At 36.6% G+C, this 15364-nt stretch overlaps 1 pseudogene; it reads left to right on the top strand.

Annotated features, from left to right (window-relative positions):
• Positions 1-12721: 12721 nt before the first annotated feature.
• On the top strand, positions 12722-13451 carry LOC125164864 (40S ribosomal protein S6-like; annotated as a pseudogene).
• Positions 13452-15364: the final 1913 nt, after the last annotated feature.

The following is a 15364-nucleotide window of genomic DNA, read 5'->3' as shown; positions in this document are numbered from 1 at the left end:
TTAAAATAACACCCTAGGCAGCTAACAAACTAAAAACAATCACAACTGCGGTTGGAATCTGAAATTTAAATGCAGCACTAGACAGAAGTGTATATCTCAGATTTCTGTATTTTCTTCCAAAGTAGCCCCTCCAAAGACCTACTCTGATGCAATTACTCTTTATTTCACATTTGCTCTATAAAGTTAAACCAGATGATTCATAATGATTTCAAGTCAAGAGTACATTAAGAATGTTTAAGTAGGGATTCCTAACTTTAGTCCCTACACAATATTGTTTTCAAATCAAATATGTGATATTTGTTATGCCTAGAACAGTAAATGAAGGGAAGAGAAGGAGAAGAAATTAAAGTCTTTCAAGGTCCCAATTATATCTTATGTCAACTTTTTCTCCTAGCCCTTAATTAACCAAGCTATCAGATTTAAATATACATATTATACATGACATATGTAATATATACATATTCTGATTGCTTTCAGTTATAAACTCAAACGTGAAATTGGAATTCAAAACAAATGGATACTACATGTATCAGTTGCCATTAATTTGACAGCGTAAGGCAGACCTTGTGTTTGATCATCTAGTAACAGCTTTCAGAATTATAAATCCATGAAATGATTTTCATTTGAGATGCCTCAACAGAAAACTCAATCAGTGCAGTATTTCTTGTAAGTTTTGGTCATTAATTAGTGTCAACAAACTAACTAACTAACAAATAAACAAACGCCTGAGCTTTTGGACAGGGCATCCCCCTACCCTCTGCCCCAACACGTTAGAATTTCCTGACTCTTAGGCAGGGTTGGTTCCACAAGCATGCTGGTTACATATATATTCAACATCAAGTCTAAGTTACTTTTGGTTCTCAGTTCTCTAATTTTTTAAGGATCTCTTAGAATTTTGAGAGGCACTAAAAAATGCTTCAGGATCATCAGCAGGCAAGCAGATGTCACAGCCAGCAGCAGAAGACAGCAGGATGAGAACTATTAATGGCTAGCACAGAATTGCACTCCTTCAGTCATGTACTGAGTCTAACAAGAACATGGTGCTGGGCCCTAGAACATACAATATTACTATACTGTCAACTTAACTCTCATTTTAATTTATGCTATCATAGGACTTAGAAAGATATTTAGGGTTAAGAAAAACATACTGGAGTCACATGAACAATTGTATCTATTTGAAAAAAAATCTGAAAGCACATTATTTTAATGTATGGTCAGGATGTCAAAACAAGCATCAACCACTTAAGACCTCCTCATCTTTAACTGTAGTTCTAAATAACTGATTTATTCATTCATTCCCAAAGAGAGTAATTAGAAGTTAGCTGCATACTTTTTTCTTTAGTCATTATGTCCTTGAAAATAAACTCAAGGCTAGACTGCCTCCCCAAAGCAAGCTGGATAAATCCCTGGGGACAAAATGTTTCCTCCAAAGCTCATTTTTTTATAAAAGCAAATATTATTTGATTCATAATTACTAAGCTAAAGAAAAGTTCTATATATGGTGTTTCTCTTCTTTCAATCTTACAATTTTGTATTTCTATTATGTAAACTATGCATCTAAAAGAAATTAATTCTGGCACAAAACAGACACTCAGATCAATGGAATGAACAGAATAGAGAACCCAGAAATGGACCCACAAACGTATGGCCAACTAATCTTTGACAAACCAGAAAGAATATCCAATGGAATAAAGACAGTCTCTTCAGCAAGTGGTGCTGGGAGAACTGGACAGTGACATGCAGAAGAATGAACTGGACCACTGTCTTACACCATACACAAAAATAAACTCAAAATGGATGAAAGACCTAAATGTAAGACAGGAAGCCATCAAAATCCTCGCAGAGAAAGCAGGCAAAAACCTCTTTGGCCTTGGCTGCAGCAACTTCTTACTCAACAAGTCTCTGGAGGCAAGGGAAATAAAAGCAAAAATGAACTATTGGGACCTCATCAAAATAAAAAGCTCTGTACAGTGAAGGAAACAATCAGCAAAACTAAAAGGCAACTGACAGAATGGGAGAAGATATTTGCAAATGGCATATCAGATAAAAGGTTAGTACCCGAAATCTATAAAGAACTTATCAAACTCAACACCCAAAAAACAAAGAATCCAGTGAAGAAATGGGCAAAAGACATGAATAGACACTTCTCCAAAGAAGACATCCAGATGGTCAACCAACACATGAAAAAATGCTCAGCATCATTCATCATCAGGGAAATACAAATCAAAACCACAATGAGATACCACCTCACACCTCTCAGAATGGCTAACATTAACAACTCAAGCAACAACAGATGTTGGCAAGAACAGATGGGAATGCAAACTGGTGCAGCCACTCTGGAAAACAGTATGGAGGTTCCTCAAAAAAATTAAAAATAGAACTACCCTACGACCCAGCAATTGCACTACTAGGTATTTATCCAAGGGATACAGGTATGCTGTGTTGAAGGGGCACATGCACCCCAAGGTTTATAGCAGCACTATCAACAACAGCCAAAGTATGGAAAGAGCCCAAATGTCCATCGATGGATAAATGGATAAAGAAGAGGTGGTATATATATACAATGGAGTATTACTCAGCAATCAAAAAGAATGAAATCTAGCCATTTGCAACTACATGGATGGAACTAGAGGGTATTATGCTAAGCAAAATTAGTCAGTCAGAGAAAGACAAATATCATATGACTTCACTCATATGAGGTATTTAAGACACATAACAGATGAACACAAGGGAAGGGAAGCAAAAATAACAAAAACAGGGAGAGGGACAAAACATAAGAGACTCTCAAATATGGAGAACAAACAGAGGGTTGCTGGAGGGGTTGTGGAGGGGGGATGGGCTAAATGGGTAAGGGGCATTAAGGAATCTACTCCCGAAATCATTGTTGCACTATATGCTAACTAACTTGGATGTAAATTTTTTTAAAAAATAATATTATTAAATAAATAAATAAACATGTACATGACATAATATTTTTTAACTTGTTTTATTTTTTATTTTTTTAATTTACATCCAAATTAGTTAGCATATAGGGCAACAATGATTTCAGGATTAGATTCTTTAGTGCCCCTTACCCATTTAGCCCATCCCCCTCCCACAACCCCTCCAGCAACCCTCAGTTTGTTCTCCATATTTATGAGTCTCTTCTGTTTTGTCCCCCTCCCTGTTTTTATATTACTTTTGTTTCCCTTCCCTTATGTTCATCCGTGTTGTCTCTTAAAGTCCTCATATGAGTGAAGTCATTTGACTTTTGCAGGACATACTATTTTTTAAAAATAAAAATAAAAGAAATTACTTCAGTAAAAATAAGAGGTGGTGACCCAAGTGTCACTTTTGCCACCAGAAGACAGTTACCTATACCTGCAATATAGGATCAGGACCAGTGTTTTGCCAACTGTGGTCCAAGGATTATCTTCCCTAAAAACATCTGGAGTACTAGTTAAAATATGGATTTCCTGGCCATACCCAATTAGAATTACTGGAGACGTAACCTTGGAATACTTATTTTTAAAAAGGCTTCCAGTTAATTCTAATGTACAATAAAGTTTGAAAATTGGTAGACTAGAAGCACCAGCAGGGGGAGGGGGGAGGAAGGGTGATAACTAGAAGTATTATCTACTTATCTACTTATAGAAGAGCAAGAGGTTAATAGAGGTAATTTTTTTAAACACATAGGCTTACATTGAAAACAACTTAGCTGAAGCTTCTATTTATTTTTACAAGTCTGCGCTATAGGTGAATTGTTTCATAATCCTTTTAGCACTAACCAATTATAGGTAAATAACAGGTCTTGGTTTAATTTTCAAACCATTTCATCTCCAGTTTTAGTTATGTTCTTCCCAACAAAAAATATGTAAAATGTGAATAGTAGAACACTTTCCATGCAAGTGAGTTAAGCTACTGGGAGCTTAGCCATACATTGTAAATTCTTCACCACAAATAGTTTCTTTTTCTACATTCATATAAAAGATTGTTTATAGTAAGAGGTTCAGTGACAGACTCATCTGGATGAAAGACAGCTTAAGGTAATTTAGTCTCACCTTCTTTACTCCTACTCAAGGTTTGTTTCAATTTCCTATACAGCAGACAGTATGAGTTCAGCATTTGTTTAAAAACCATCTGAAATAGGTCGATGCTTCACTTCCTCTGAACACGGCTTATTATATTTGGGATATTCAAATCATGACGAAGACTTTATTCTCTTGGGACACAGAGAAGACACTCTCCTTGTCATGTTACTATCTCATTGGTGATTCTTTCTCAGTCTCTGGCTCAATTTTCCTGTGAATAATGAGGTTTGATCCTCAGTCTTCTCTTTTCTGTCATCCTTGCCTTAATTAGTCTTACCTGATCCCATGGCTTTGACTACAGGACATGTTGTGACTTTCAAGTGTACAATCCTAGACTTTAGCTTCCCTGTTGAGCTCCAAACTCCTACATCCAACTTTCTATTTGATATCTCCATTTGTCTGTCTAACAGGTATCCAAAACTTAACCAGGCAAAACAGTACTCTTGATAATCAAGCATTCACACTTCCATTCCAATCTTTTTCTGTCTCTAGTCTTCCTTAGCTCAGTAAACCAACCTGGTTATTCAAGCCACAATTCTCTTCTTTGATTCTTTTCTTTTCATCTCCTCCACATTCAATTTATCACCATGTCCTGTTGGTTTTATTTCAAGAATATATCCCAAATTTATCTGATTCTCTCCATTTTCTCTACCACCCTGGTCCAAGTCTTTATCCTCTATCCTAGACTACTACAATAGCCTCAGCCATAAAGTTATTTTTCCTTTGCCCCAGCGTTGGCTACTAGGACCCACACCTGACAAAAAAAGAATGGCTAAGTACCCTAAATTCTAAAGAGAATCAGCCACTTCCTCCAAGGCTTACTAGGAGGCTACAGAACTCAACTTAGTGGCCATTAACCACAACCCCCACTGCTGGAACTCCTCCCCTAGTCTTTAGAGGACTTTGGAGGGAAAGGGAAATGGCATCATAGGAGCTGTTGGCTTTGTGGAAACAGTAGTGTTTATGGTAAAAGAGACTTTCCCCCTTACTCTTGGGAGAAGGAAAGACAGAATGCTTTTCTTTCCCCAAAGTCAAGTGAGGGAGAGATTTAAGAAAATAACTCAAAGAAATAAGGGACCCCTGCAAAAGGGGAAAATTGAGAAGCAATAGAACATAACAGTTAAGAGAAAGGATTCTGAGTCTGATTGCTTGAGTGTATTTTCCAATTCATCACCTACTAGCTGTGAAATGGGCAAACCTTAAACACTCATTTAATCTCTATCTTTAAAATGGGGATAATAACAATACATATTCCATAGGATTTGTTGTGGGGCTTAACATGTATTATAACATATAAATGAGTTAGAAAAGATTTTGGCCTATAGTAAGCACTCCATAAGTAGTAGTGATTATTGTCATCAGAACCATTATAATCATCATCATTATGTTGGTCACTCCATGTTGAGTTTCAGAAAATACAAACCTAACCTGGAGCTATCTGCTACAATGAAGTTTGAGGAAAGTGTTCCTGAGAGAATTGGGCATTTCCCCTTGGGTTGTGGGCATGTAGGAACATAGAAACAGATATGTGCTCATGCTGTATGACCCTTATAAAGTATGAATGAAAATATCTAAAAAGAAGCTATAGTAACCAACAAGGTATGGTTCTGGCATAAAAACAGCTACATATACAAACAAACAAACAAACAAACAAACAAACAAATAAAACAGACACACAGACCAATGGAACAGAATCTAGAGCCCAGAAATAAATTTATACACATAGGATCAACTATTATTTGACAAGGGAGACAAGAATATTCAATGGTGAAAGAAGAGTCTCTTCTATAAATGGTTTTGGGAAAACTGGAAATTCACATGTAAAAGAATGAAATTGGACCCCTATCTTCCACCATTCATAAAAATTAACTTAAAACAGATTAAGAACATAACCATAAGACCTGACTAACTCCTAGATGAAAGCATAGTGAAAAAGCTCCTTGACATTGGTCTCGACTATGATTTTTTGGATATGAGACCAAAAACAAAAACAACAACTAAAACCACATCAAACTAAAATCTTCTGCACAGCAAAAGAAATAATCAACAAAATTAAAATGCAATTACAGAGTGGGAGAAGATATTTGCAAACCACATATCTGATAAGAAATTAACATATAGAATATATAAAGAACTCATACAAGTACAGAGCAAAGAAGCCAAACAATCTGATTTTAAAATGGGCAGAGGACTTGTACAGACATTTCTCCAAGGAAAGCATTTAAATGGTTAATACGCACATGAAAGGTGTTGAACATCACTAATGACCAAGGAAATGCAAATCAAAACCACAATAAGATATCACCTCATATCTGTTAAAATGGCTATTATAATAACACAAGAGATAACAAATGCTGGTGAGGATGTGGAGAAAAGAGAACCCTGGTGCACTGTTGCTTAGAATATAAATTGGTACAGCCACTGTGGAAGACAGTATGAATGTTGTTCAAAAAATTAAAAATAGAACTACCATATGATCCAGCAATCCCACTTCTGGGTAACATCCAAAAGAATATCCAAAGGAAATTAAACCACGATTTCAAAGAGATACCTGCACACCTGTGTTCACTGCAGCATTACTCACAATAGCCAAGACATGGAAATAACCTAAGTGTCCATAAACACATGAATGAATAAATAAAATGTGATATATATGATGGAATATTTTTCAGCCATAAAACGGAGGGAAATTCTGCTATTTGTGACAACATGGGTGGACCTTAAGGGCATTTTGCTAAATGAAATTAAGTCAGACAGACAAAAACAAATACTTTATGATCTCACTCATGTAGAATTTAAAAACATTGAACTCACAGAAACAGAGAGCAGAATTAGTGGTTGCCAGGGGCTGAACGATGGGAGAAATGGGAAGAGGTTGGTCAAAAGGTACAAATTTCCACTTATAAGATGTATCAGCTCCGGGGATATAAGGTATAGCATGGTGACTATAGTTAGTAACCTTGTATTGTACGCTTAAAAGTTGCTATAAGAGAACTTTAATGTTCTCACCGTAACAACAAAATGGTAATTATATGAGGTGAAGGATATGTTAACTAACTTTCCTGTGGTAACCATTTCACAATATATATGTATCAAATCATCACATTGTACACCTTATACAGTTATATGCCAGTTATTTCTCAATAAAGCTGGAAAAGAAAAAGAATACATCCAGAGTTTTTCTGACTTGAGGGAGGAAGACAACACTCAGAAGAAGTGTTAGCTTTATTTAAAATAGCCTGAAACTTGGGGCACCTAGGTGGCTCAGTCGGTTGAGCGTCCGACTTTGGCTCAGGTCATGATCTCGCAGTCTGTGAGTTTGAGCCCCACATCAGGCTCTGTGCTGACAGCTCGGAGCCTGGAGCCTGCTTCGGATTCTGTGTCTCCCTCTCTCTCTGCCCCTCCCCTGCTCATGCTCTGTCTCTCTCTGTCTCAGAAATAAATTTAAAAACATTAAAAAAAATTTTTGAAATAGCCTGAAACTGGAAGCAACCTAAATATCCATAAACAAATTGGATGAACCAATTGTGGCATGTTATTCAGCAATAAAAGCGAATGAACTGTTAACACACACAACATGGATGAATCTCAAAATAATTATTCTGAGTTAAAGAAGCCAGACAAAATACTTTAAAAAGAGTACATACAGTATGATTCCATATATTATATGTATATATATATATATATATATATATATAATTGAAATACACATTATAAAAATATAAAGTCATGTGTTTTAAATATTATTTTGAAATTATATTTTGATATATTTATATTAAATTGTGTACTATATTAACTAATTATTACCTTATTCAATTTAAATAATTATATTAAAATTGTAATTTAATAAAAATGATTCTTTTAATATAAATAATTCTAGAAAATGAAAGCAAACCTACAGTGACAGAAACCAGATCAATGATTGCCTAGGAAGGTAGGGACAGGGAGAGAAGGGAGGAAGGGAAAGATTACAAGGGTGCCTGGGGAAACTTTTGGAGAGGATCGATATGTTCATTATCTTAATGTGGTTACAAATCCTGACTATACACACGTCAAAATTTGTTATACAGTTTAAAGGTGTGCATTTCATTGTATATCTATTAAATATCAAAAAAGCTGTTAAAAAAAATTCACATCTTTATCAACAATGGCCAAACCATGGAAAGAGCCCAAATGTCCCTTGACTGATGAATGGATAAGGAAGATATATATAGATATATAGATATATAGATATATAGATATATAGATATATATATATACATACATACACACACACACACACACACACACACACACACACACACACACACACATAGTGGAATATTACTCGGCTATCAGAAAGAGTGAAATCTTGCCATTTGCAATGGCATAGATGGAGCTAGAAAGTATTATGCTGAGTGAGATAAGTAAATCAGAGAAAGACAAATACCATAGGATTTCATTCATATGTGGAATTTTAAAAACAAAACAGATGAACATATGGGAAGTGGGGGAGAAAAGAAGAGAGGGAAACAAACTACAAGAGACTCTTAATGATAGAGAACAAACTATGGGTTGACAGAGGGAAATAGGTAGGAGATGGGCTATAGGGGTGATGGGTACTAAGGAGAGCACTTGTTGTGAGGAGCACTGGGTGTTTTATATTAGTGATGAATCACTGAATTCTACTCCTGATACCAATATTGCACTGTATGTTAACTAACTAAAATTTAAATTAAAAAAAAAAAAGGTCGGGGAGAGAAGGCAGAATAATAGGAATTGAAAATCAAAGAAAAAAATGAAAAAATAAAAGTGTTACGTAGGTAGAGGTGCAGAGTGATATTTTATTATAATTCTACTCTGTCAACTAGTTGAGTACCTACTATGTGCCAGATACTGTTCTAGATACTTTGACAAAAGTAGTGTCTTCATGTTGCTTACATAGCAATGTTGCTTTTGTGAAGGTATTTGAGTACTTCATGTGTGAGATATTGTGGCTGGTATAAGATTGGTAAAATTGGAGATGTTAGTGATGTTCAGATTAGGGATATGTTTCATATGAACCAAATGTTCTATAACTACTGAAGTTGACATTTGGGAAAAGACAAGACAGATTTGTAGAAAAAATATTCACATCTTCAGAATTCAGTTTTTAAGTATGATGTTAGGTTTTCCTTGAATGTTCTTTATCAAGTTGAGGAAGTTCCCTCCTGTTCGTAGTTTGCTGAGATTTTTTTTCCAGAAATGGAGATGGCTTTTTTCAAATGCCTTTTCTCTGATTATTGAGATGACCATATGATTTTCCTTTTTTTATGTTTGTTAATACAGTGAGTTATAATGATTTTAGATGTTAAACTAACCTTGCATTTCTGGGGAAAACCCAACTTATTCATGATGTAATATCCTTTTTATAAATGGATGGATTCGATTTACAAAAATTTTGCTTTGAATTTTTGTATTTATGTTCATAAAGGATATTGGTCTGAAATTATTATTTTCTTATGTCTTTGCCTGGTTTTGTTTTCAAGATCATCCTGAATAGGATAAATCTAGAAGTATCTTTTCCTCTCCAATTTGCTGGAGGTGTTAAGTGTAGAATTAGTATGATTTTTTTTCCTTATATGTTTGGCATATTTTGTCAGTGAGGCCAGGGCCTGGAAACTCTCTCAAGTTGGGGAAATTGCAGAGGACTTCACATTTGTTTTCTGTCTCTCAGAGATCATTGCCCTTTGTTGCCTAATGTTCGATCTCTTAAAAATCATTTCATGTTTGTCAGGTTCTTTTTTTTTAAAAAACATTTATTTATTATTGAGAGACAGAGAGACACAGAGCATGAGCAGGAGAGGGGTAGAGACAGGGGGAGACCAGAATCCGAAACAGGCTCCAGGTTCTGAGCTGTCAGCACAGAGCCCGACGCGGGGCTCGAACTCACAAACTGCAAGATCATGACCTGAGCCGAAGTTGGTCATTTAACCAACTGAGCCACCCAGATGCCCCTGTCAAGTTCTTTTAGTTGTTTCAGGTGGGAGGGTAAATCTGGTCTCTGTTACTTCATCTTGTTTCTGATTGGATGTTGGAGAAAGTGAGGTTGGGATATAAGTTTTTACACTGAAATTGACTTTTTTTAAATGTGTATTTATTTTTGAGAGCGAGACAGAGACAGAGTGCAAGTGGGGGGAGGGGCAGAGAGAGAGGGAGACACAGAATCCGAAGCAGGCTGCAGGCTCTGAGCTGTCAGCACAGAGCCCAACGTGGGGCTTGAATTCACAGACTGAGATCATGACCTGAGCCAAAGTCGGACGCTTAACTGACTGAGCCACACAGGTGCCCCGACTTTCTTTTTTTTAATAAGCTACTCTTTAGACCTGTTTTAGGTTCAGAAAATAAATTAAACATTTAATGATGGAAAATTTCCAAAATCACTGCATCTTCTTAAAATATTGTCAGGGGAAGGCAAAGAAAAAATTAATTATGGTGATTTGGAAGCAATAATTAGGAGGAAAAAAATGGTTTATGTTTATAACGCATTAAACTATTCACTGCTCCAAACTCTTCTCTACATCCAGTCTTACCCCCATGACTCATTGTCCACTCAGCAGACAGTCATCTTTCAAAAGATAAGTCAGATCATATCTGACTCAAAACCCTCTACTGGCTTCTCATTACATTTAGAATAAATGCAAACTCATTATTTTACCTGATTTCCCACAATTCTCCCTTTCCCTCATCACTCTCCAGCTACTTACACTCAGGGCCTTTGTTCTTTTAAATCCCTCTGTATGAAATGCTTTTCATATCTTTGCATGGGTGTCCCCTCATCATCATTCAAGTCTCAAGTCAAAGGTCAGTGCCCCGGAGAGAATTTCCCTCATTGCTAATCACCCGAACCCAGTCACTGTCATATTACCCTGTTTTATTTTCTTCATAGTATTTATCATAGTTTGGATTTCTTATTTAGTTTATGTAGTATCTGTCTCCTCCTCATTAGAATAAAAGCTCCTTGAGAAGGGCATTGTCTTGTTGCTCATTTCTGTTTCCAAGATCAAAGCACAAGAATACCTAAGATATACTGATTGAATAAAGGATGAATGGAGAACATTTTCATAGGGAGTTGAAAACTCTAGTTAAGTCCTCTAGCAGTATTAGTCTCTTTTCTGAACAGGCTCCATAGTGTCAATATATGCAATAGTCCAATTGCCATCTGACCTAGTATAAAGTAGCAGGACTGCAATATTTTTCAATAAATGCCACTTAGGATAACAGTATCTCTCTTTTGGCAGCTATGTTACACTATTGGCTTCTAACAATTCTACGGTCAACCAAACTCCCCTTTTAAAAAATAAATGCTTCTATAAGGTAATAACTTCCCCACATTTAATACTTAAACAGTTGGAATTTGTGTATGAGATTTAGCATTGGTCCCTAAGTTTTATCTTGCTAAACTCAGACTAACATTACCACCTATTAGATTCTTTTTAAGTCCAGATTTAGTTAATTCTCTCAGCTTCACAGCATCTACAAACTTGATACACATGCCATCAGAATCCTTACTTAAGTTGTTAAGAAAAATATTCAATGGGTTAGTGCTGAAGACAGACTTCTTTGGCATACATCTAAAGTCTCACCTGTAAGCTAACACCAATCCATTAATAGGCACATTTTGGTTAGAGCACTTCAGTTCAAGTTAATTCATATAGTAACATCCTATCACACACAATGTAATTCCCCATGTCATCCGTAAGGATAGTATGAATACTTATCTTAAGAAATCAATCTCTCTTCAGCCTCTATCTTTAATGTCATGTGATTTCTCCCCTTGAAAGTCTTTCATAAAATAAAAAGATCCTTGATATCCTGGCATCTGGCCACTTAAACACTTAAAAGGGATGATGATATTTTTTAATAGCCTTCTTGGCTTTAAATCCAAGATGTAGCTGAACTCTCTTGATTTTCCTTTTAATGGATTAAATTCTGCATGTAGTGTAACAATTTAGTGTTCCCATTTGTCCTTGAACTTTATATGAAAAATAAGATTTGGTAATTAATAGGACTGTCCAAATCAGCTCCAAAAACACAACATCTAAAATATGTTACAGGGTCATCAGGAACATGGCCTTTATACCTTATCTATATGTACTATATCTTTACCTTCTGTATCTCTGAGACACTAAACAATACAAAAGTAACTTTTGAATCAACCCAGAAAACTAAACTGAGAGACGATCTTACTAGCACCAGAGGAAAGATCTTCTGCTGAGACAAACCAACAAAAATTATCTCCAAGAGAAGTGAAGCAAAATAAAGCATCCAAAAGTGGAAAATTCTTTATGTGTGTGTATATATACACAGTATAATGAATACATAATTGCAACCAGTTTAACGTTGAGTATCCTGAAAGTCCAAAAACACCCTACACTCACTCAAAGTTCCACAAATCTGTTGTACATAGTTATTCACAAAGATTAAAGAGGGAATTTTCTAAAGTGAGCTAAAACCTTTTATCTGACTGCAATCTATTCGTCCCCACAAGATGATCCTGGCTGGGTTGCTCTGGACTTCCCAAAACTCCTGTAGAGCACTCTCTTTCCAACTCTACAAGAGCAGATGCAACTTATCAAGGACGATTAGCAGCTCTTTTCCATAGTGTCGTGGAGGAAGTAAGCTGCTTTAGGATGAAGCTGAACAACTCTTTCCCAGCTACTGGCCGCCATAAATTCACTGAAGTGCAAACTTCATACCTTTTATGATAAGTTTATGGCCAGAGACGTTGCTGTTGATGCCCTGGGTGAAGAATGGAAAGGTTACATGGTCCAAATCAGTGGTGGCAATGACAAACAAGGCTTCCCCATGTTTTGACCCATGGCTGTGTCCAGCTGCTGCTGCTGAGCAAGGGGCATTCCTGCTACAGACCAAGGAGGACTAGAGAAAGAAAGGGCGTTATGGATGCCAATCTCCGTGTTCTCGATTTGGTCACTGTAAAAAAAGGGGAGAAGAATATTTCTGGATTCACTGATCCTACTGTGCCTCATCGCCTGGGGCCCAAAATTGCTAGTGGAATCTGCAACCATTTCAGTCTCTCTGAAGAAGATGATGTCCACCAGTATGTTGTGAGAAAGCCCCTAAGTAATGAAGGTAAGACATCTAGGACCAAAGCACGCAAGATTCAGGGTCTTGTTACTCCATGCGTCCTCCAACACAAACATCGGTATACTGCTCTGAAGAAACAGCGTACCAAGAAAGATAAGGAAGAGGCTGCAGAATATGCTAAACTTTTGGCTGAGAGAAAGGAGGCCAAAGAACAGTCCCAGGAACAGATAGATTGCTAAGAGATGGAGGCTGTCCTCTCTGAGAGCCTCTACCTTTAAGTCTGAGTCCAGTCAAAATAAGATTTTCTACAAGTAATGCATAAATAAGATCAGACGTCCAAAAGGAAAAAAAGAAAGAAGAAAAGAAAAAAGAAAAGAACTATTATCAGTAAAAGTTTAAAGATATGCTTAGTAATGTTAAGGAGTATATAAGCAATTACAAGTGTATTTGTAATGCTCTATTTCTTAAACCAAGTAATAGAATGCATATGTTTGTTATATTATCTTTCACAGTTTATATATTCATAATAAATTAAAGACAATTAAGGGTCATTATTAAAAAATAAAGACCAATTATCACTGCAAACAATGCATGCTTATCCCTTCCCTTTCAGAATCTTAATCCTGAAACTATTTTGTAGATTAAGAATTAAATAATGGTCCTACATTTTGCATATTATTATAGGTCAAGCAAATGTTGAGTATTAAGTGTAGAATTAAGAATACTAAACTTTATTTCCAAAATTAATTTCTAATATTTAAAAGCATATATAAATGCATTTTATATGATCATACTTCTGCGCAAATTACTTTGTGTTCCTTTTTGTCACTGGCACATTTTACACACCAGTTTCCAAAAATTGATACAGAGCACATGTTAACCTCTGAAGTAGTTAGGTAATATTTTATCATATTGATATACCATGGCTTACCATAAAGTCTCTACATCTCATTTGGGGTTACCCCATCTACTATTATATCAAAAACTACTTTTCAACAAATGTATGTTGCAGATCTAATATGTGTCTTATACGTTGTACACTTGATGCAAAGATACAGATGACCATAAGCAGCCGGGCCCTGCCTTCCTAGAGATTAACTTCTAGTGAGGAACACAGATAAGAAAAATAAGATAAACAAAATAATAATAATAATAATAATATCTCCATTTGCGATACATACAATGAAGGAAATAAACAAAGTTGTGTGACCAAGAGCAGGTGGGGCAGGGTTGAGGTAGTCTACTTTAGAAGACATACTCGGGAAAGACCTCTCTAAGGAAACATCTAGACTAAAACAGGGGCCTGTACTGGCTTTCCACACCACTGTAACAAGTTACCCCAAACTGAGTGGTTTACAACACAAGGGTATTATCTCACAGTTCCATAACTCAGAAGTCTGGTAGGCTCAGCTAATTCCTCTGCTCCAATTTCACAATGTGGAAACCAAAGGGTCAGCCAGCCTGGCTCTTATCTTGAGGTTCTGGCAGAGAATCTACTTCTAAGCTCATTCAGATTTTTGGAAGAATTTGGTCCCTTAAGGTTTTTGGGGTGACATCCCTATCCCCTTGCCTGCTGGGTAACAATAGTGGGATAAGTCTTTCTCTGGCCTCTGCTTTTGCCTCATCTCTCTTTCTCCCAGCTAGGGAAAGTTTTCTGCTTTTAGGGCCTCCTGTGATTACATTGGGCCCATCCAGATAATTGAGGATAATCTCCCCATTTTAAGGCCCACACCCATAGTCACATCTGCAAAATCTCTTTTGCTATGTAACAGGTCATACCTGCACAGGTTCTAGGGATTAGGGCATGCACTTGAAGGGGGGTGGGCGTGTGCAGGGATGTTATTCTGCCTACCACAGAATCAGCCAGACACTGTTCCAAAATAAAGGAAACAGCAAGTAAAAGGCCCAAGATGGGAAAGAGCTTGGACAAAACGAGTAGCACGGAGGAAGGCTCTGGAACTGTGGCAGAGTGAAGGGAGAACTGCAGTAAATAGTACCGTGCACTTCTTTATAGGAATAACATTTTTTTCCCATTTGAATTGTGTAAGTTTAGGATCTACTTTGAATTTCAGAATTGGGGGCGCCTGGGTGGCTCAGTTGGTTAACCGTCCGACTTCAGCTCAGGTTATGATCACACAGCTCGTGGGTTTGGGCTGTGCTGACAGCTCAGAGCCTGGAACCTGCTTCAGATTCTGTGTCTCCCTCTCTCTCTGCCCCTCCCCTGCTCA

Source organism: Prionailurus viverrinus, chromosome B1, assembly GCF_022837055.1.
Source record: "Prionailurus viverrinus isolate Anna chromosome B1, UM_Priviv_1.0, whole genome shotgun sequence".
NCBI lineage: Eukaryota > Metazoa > Chordata > Mammalia > Carnivora > Felidae > Prionailurus > Prionailurus viverrinus.
This window is presented reverse-complemented; position numbering and strand designations above follow the sequence as displayed.